Here is a 6695-nt window from a genome sequence, read left to right as displayed (position 1 = left end):
GGGTACTATTTAGGCATATGATGGTCTTTACCTAGGATTTTCCAAAATATATTTAAAGAACAGAAAAAGAAGATAGGATTGCGTATTTGAATCAAAGAAAAATCGATGAGATTCCATACATGACCCAAAAGTGAGACAATAACTACCAATTGCAACACACAAGCATTAAGGTGGCACGGTAGTATTTGCATTCCAGAATTTAGGTTGCTCTTTTGTGTACCCTACTTAGGTCAATGTATCTAAACAGTGTGATTGGACAAAAAATACAGTATCAACTGAATATACTTTCCTAAACTGAGGGATGAATCAGGTGTAGAAAAATATGAAATAATTTTACAAACAGATGAAAATGAATTTTTGAGAATTTTTGAGAATTTTGTATTCACTGCACCATAAAAGACCTAAAAGTACTAGTGGCGTTAGGTTTTTAAAAATAGTAAAAGAAGTAAACGGTCATGGTACATATTTAAGTTCATTTCTGAATAGTAAAATGAAAGTACTTCAGTAAACTGTGAATGTAGATTTTTTTGCAGTGTTAGAAAGTGGTGAAAATTCTTAAAAGGCTATTATTATCCCTTATGGGCAGGAAATACTACCGTGCCACCTTAAGTTAGATTTCTTCTGATTGAACTACTACAAATGAGCAATGTAAAATGAAGACAAAGTCGGTTTTCTTTTACTTTTAATAAAAGTACGTGCGTATTCTTTTAAGATTTAACACTTCAATAAACAAAAACAAGAATACAATGGAAAACAATACAAGTTGGTCTGCTATCTTTCTAGTCGACCGACGGCCTCTTTTTAATTATAAATCATTAGTCGATTAAGTATTACCTTGGTTTAGGTTACAGTTTATTATGTAATTTCTTTAAACAAGTAGTTTTCGTATAATTGAAGACTTGATCAGTAATCAAAACGCTTTATCTAATAAATCGTTCGTTCCACATTACATCTCGTTGTTAATTTTTTGTTAGTCAGCGATATGTATTTGAAGAATGCGAAACAGATCTGTTGTAATATCCTAATTTCTTTTGTGTAAAAATTGAGCACGAATAGTTCATGTTGTATTGGTTTACAGACAAACACTATAGTTACAAACAGAAGAAAATACAATGAAACAGAATATGTCTACCATTACAATTTCAACATACAAACTATTTGCTAAGATTTTGATATTCACTTAGGCGTTCGTACTAGCACCAACTAATCAAAGGTAATAGTAACATGTTTGATATTTCTTTTATTGTCATCTAGTTTCAAAGGTACAATGCAAAAATCTTGTTTACAAAAAAATATCGATTTATCTTTTTAGTAATACTAGTAATAATCGACACGTATGCTCACGTGTAGATCATGGGTTTGAATAGTTTCAAGCACCACATGATTCGCATGCGTTTCACCGTGCATGAATACCAAGTCTGACCCATAGGTCAAAATTTGGCTATTCCAAGCCTGATACAAATGCGTTTTGCATATTTATAACATGTACACGTATGCAAAATACAGAATTTTTACATTTGTTATGGATATGTTCCACATGCATATAACGCATACATTTCATACCTGTTCACAGGTGTATAGTTCCACGCATGATAGATACACATAACTAATACAGGAATATTCCGCAACCAGTACTCGGTCATGTGTCTCGCAATTCTCATGTTTCTTTGTGGTATGTTTTTCTTTTCTTTTTAATCATGTTTCTCTGTACCTTTTTTGAATGACGATTTTGATTGCGTCTTAATCATTATCGTTTGTCATAACTTAAGTAAGAACACAAATATTGAAAAGTTCTTACAGCAGTTTTGATTTTACTGTATACTTACGGGGCGCCGAATGGGACTCTTGTGGTTTTGTACTCAAAATTCAATTTTGTACGGACAAAAGTGACTTTTGTTCAACAAAAATCAGTTCAGTTTAACAAAATTTGTATCATACTACAAATTTAAAATTTTGTCATACAAAATTATCTATCAGCGGACAAAAGTCACTTTTGTCATGACAAAATTCATTTTTGTTACACAGACTTGAATTTTGTTACCTAATTTGAAAATTGGGCGACAAAAGTCAATTTTGTATTCAAATTAGTTTAGTTTGGTTTCTGTGAACTAATTTGCATACAAAATCGACTTTTGTTACACAAAATTGACAAAATTGACTTTTGTCTCAACAAAATTGACAAAATTGAATTTTGTCTCAACAAAATTGACAAAATTGACTTTTGTCTCAACAAAATTGACAAAATTGACTTTTGTCTCAACAAAATTGACAAAATTGACTTTTGTGAGACAAAATTGACTTTTGTCTCAACAAAATTGACAAAATTGACTTTTGTCTCAACAAAATTGACAAAATTGACTTTTGTCTCAACAAAATTGACAAAATTGACTTTTGTGAGACAAAATTGACTTTTGTCTCAACAAAATTGACAAAATTGACTTTTGTCTCAACAAAATTGACAAAATTGACTTTTGTGAGACAAAATTGACTTTTGTCTCAACAAAATTGACAAAATTGACTTTTGTCTCAACAAAATTGACAAAATTGACTTTTGTCTCAACAAAATTGACAAAATTGACTTTTGTCTCAACAAAATTGACAAAATTGACTTTTGTGAGACAAAATTGACTTTTGTGAGACAAAATTGACTTTTGTCTCAACAAAATTGACAAAATTGACTTTTGTCTCAACAAAATTGACAAAATTGAATTTTGTCTCAACAAAATTGATTTTTGTCTCACGAAAGTCAATTTTGTCTCACGAAAGTCAATTTTGTCGTCACAAAAATGAATTTTGTCGTCACAACATTGACTTTTTTCTAAACAAAATTGACAAAATTGACTTTTGTCTCAACAAAATTAATAAAATTGACTTTTGTCTCAACAAAATTAACAAAATTGACTTTTGTCTCAACAAAATTAACAAAATTGACTTTTGTCTCAACAAAATTGATTTTTGTCTCAACAAAATTGACAGAATTGACTTTTGTCTCAACAAAATTAACAAAATTGACTTTTGTCTCAACAAAATTGACAAAATTGAATTTTGTCTCACAAAAGTCAATTTTGTCTCACAAAAGTCAATTTTGTCTCACAAAAGTCAATTTTGTCTCACAAAAGTTAATTTTGTCTCACAAAATTGAATCTTACCTCACACAATTGACTTTTGTGATTTAATTTCCATATCAGGTAACAAAAGTCAATTTTGTATGCAAATATGTTTATATTTGCATACCTTTTAGACAAAATTGACTTTTGTCATGACAAATATGAATTTTGTCTACAAAAATGAATTTTGTCATGACAAACATGAATTTTGTCATGACAAACATGAATTTTGTCTACACAAATGAATTTTGTCATCACAAAATTGAAGTTCTCACAAAACAAGTCTGTATGTTGCACATAGTTTTGTAAGACAAACATGATTTTGTTATGACAGAATTGAATTTTGTACAAAACCACAAGAGTCCCATTCGGCGCCCCGTAATACTACGTTTGTATTCTTTTTATAAAAAGAAGCAAATTGTTCCTTGCTATACACCTAATCTAGAATTAGAAGAAAAAATTACTTCCCTCCACCTTTATTCGGACTTGGAACACGGCAAATGTTTCCTTTTCTGAAACATACTTTCTTCTTACTGCTGCTTCATTGGTACTTCCTAATTTAATTTATGTAGTAGCTTATAACTTCACTTTATTTTCCAAAAAGACAAACATTGAAGGATGAAATGCATAACACAGTTCATAATCATTCCCCCTGGAATGTTCAGTGGCGGGCCCACTAACTGCCTAAGAGGGGGCGCTCCAGTCACGCTTCTGTGATTCCCTATATAAGCAACCAATTTTTTTCCCAAAAAGGGGGGCCCGGGCCCCCTGCCTCCCCTAAATCCGCCTCTGATGTTTCTGCTCCATTACTAGTACGGCTTGCGGTAGATAGAGTTTCAACCCATACGGATGGTGGGAGCAAATCACTGTGTCATCGACGTATGTGGCTAAAACATAATCAGCAATATTTCTTCTCTTTTAGCATATCTTGTATTAAATATTCAGCAAAGCAATAAGTTTTCTTCTCTCTCTGTACATGGACTGTCTACTGAATTTCAAGTCATTTCTCTCCAGACGATCATCTTCATGGTGAAATATCTTCGATCATATGATACTTTTTAAGTAAAAAAAAAAAAAAAAAATATTATGATTATCATATTATTATGATAGATATGTGTACAGGTAAATTGGCACAAATAAGTTCCGATTATTGGCGCAAATGATACATTTGGAAAACAAATTTGGCGCAAATGATACCCCTGAAAAACAGTAATAAGCGCAAAAGGACAGCTGCCTCACGGTATAGTCAGCTACTGTAATAGCTGACTATACTGTATGGGATAAGCTTATTTTTGAAGCCTTACGGTGACATATAGTCGCTCACAATAACTTCATTTCGTGGATAATTGTATAATTCACGATGATACTACATATCATCCATACTACATTTAGTTTGCGGGACTTGGACTAAAAATCACATTAACCTAAAGCTACTCGGTTTACTGTTTCTTGTCTGTAATTTCCCCCCACATGTATTCATCAAGAAACGAAACTGCATTTAGAAAAAAAGCAAGATATCCATCAAATCACCTCCTGATGTCGACAATATCACTTTAAACATACATATAATACTTATCAACTTCAAAATGACGGGTACATGACGATGCATTAGGGACCGTTCAATATTTATCAGATGGATGGGCATGTGCAAAATGGGGCGGGGCAAGCACTTTTTTTGTGGAAATATTTGGATGGGCAAGAACTTTTTTTAGATATTTATTGGATGGGCCAGAACATATTTGATAGGAAAAATTTTGCTATCAATTTTATTGGTTTGTAGGATATTTCTTTTGCGGGCACTCAAAACATGTCCCAACAAACTGGTAGCTTGGCTCATTTTTTGTCAATTTTAAGGATTTAATTAAGGAATAAAAAGCTAGAATTTTCTGTTCAGACTATCTTTTAAATTATTTTGACCTTATAGCATACCAAATTGTTTAATAGTTTGGTGTATTGCGGTAAAATTTATGGATTTAAGTAATAGGTAAGAAAAAAAAAGCTCAAATTTTTAGATAAGGCTAAATTCAGATAGTAAACTTTAAATTTTTTTCTAACTTTTTCAAATCAACTTGGATTTTCCTAAAACTCTACAGCTATCTCATTTATATATTGATCTTATAAAAAGCCAGGTTGCTTGGTAGTTAGGTGTATTGCTGTTAAATTTATAGATTTTAGTAATAGGTAAGGAAAAAAAAGCTCAAATTTTAAGTTTAGGCTGAATCTAGATAGTCATCTTTGATTTTTTTTATAACTTTTTTAAATCAACATGGACTTTCATAAAACTCTACAGCTATTTCATTTATATATTGATCTTACAGAATGCCAGGTTGATTGGTAGTTTGGTGTATTGCTGTCATTCTTATGGATTTAATAAAAAGGTTAAAAATAAAAAGCTCAAATTTTCAGTTTAGGCTAAATCCAGATAGTCATCTTTAAAATTTTTTATTATAACTTTTTCAAATCAACATGGATTTTCATAAAACTTTACAGCTATTTCATTTATATATTGATCTTATAGAATGTCTAGTTGTTTGGTAGTTTGGTGTGGTGCTGTCATTCTTATGGATTCAATAAAAAGGTTTAAGTTCAGTTTTTGGTTATTTCAAGATAGTCATCTTTAATTTTTTTCATAACTTTTTCAAATCAACTTGCATTTTTATAAAACTCTACTGCTATATCATTTTTATATTGATCTTACTGAAAGCCAGGCTGTTTAGTACTTTGGTGTTTTGCTGTCATTTTATGGATTTAGTTAATAGGTTGAAAAAAAGCTACAATTTTACGTTTAGACTAAGTTCAGATGGTCATCTTTCATTTTTTTTATAACTTTTTCAAATCAACTTAAATTTTCATATAATTGTACAGCTATCTCATTTATATATTGATCTTAAAGAATGCCAGGATGTTTTATAGTTTTGTGTTAAGCTGTTAAATTTAGGGTATTAATTAATCGGTGAAAAAGGTTTCATCATTAAAGTCAAAAACATGTCTGCCTATATTTGCTTAAAAAGACCATATTAAATTTCTTTTTTGAAAAGTAGAATAGATAAAGGGACATTGATATTTGAACTATAAACATGTTGTGTTATTAGGACAATAATAAGTAATTCAGTATATGATAATATGTTTACTAGTCCAAGAGTTATTGTCCCTTAATTTAAATTATTTTCTTTATTTTAAATCAATATTGTATTTGAGGCTGTACATATAAAATCAAATCTGTACATGTATATTCATACTGGTTTTGAAAATCAATAAAATGTATGGTTCTGATACACACATAGATATATACATATAGAATTAACTAGCACATTTTAAATTTTGTATAAAGTCTATTCTTTGATTTCAAGACATAAAAATTTAAAAACTTAAAAATAGAAAAAGAACCTAAATAATTTTTGATTGTCTTTATAGAGTTTTAGAGGGGCAAGGACTTTTTTATAGATGTTTTTAGATGGGCAAGGACTTTTTTATAGATGTTTTTAGATGGGCAAGGACTTTTTTTCAGAATTTAAAAGGATGGGCAATAACTTTTTTAATGAAACAATATTAAGAATGCACCGGCCCATCCATCTGATAAATATTGAA

The sequence above is a fragment of the Mytilus edulis genome, chromosome 11, assembly GCF_963676685.1.
Source record: "Mytilus edulis chromosome 11, xbMytEdul2.2, whole genome shotgun sequence".
NCBI lineage: Eukaryota > Metazoa > Mollusca > Bivalvia > Mytilida > Mytilidae > Mytilus > Mytilus edulis.
The sequence above is the reverse complement of the archived record's forward strand: the minus strand, read 5'-3'. Positions refer to the sequence as shown.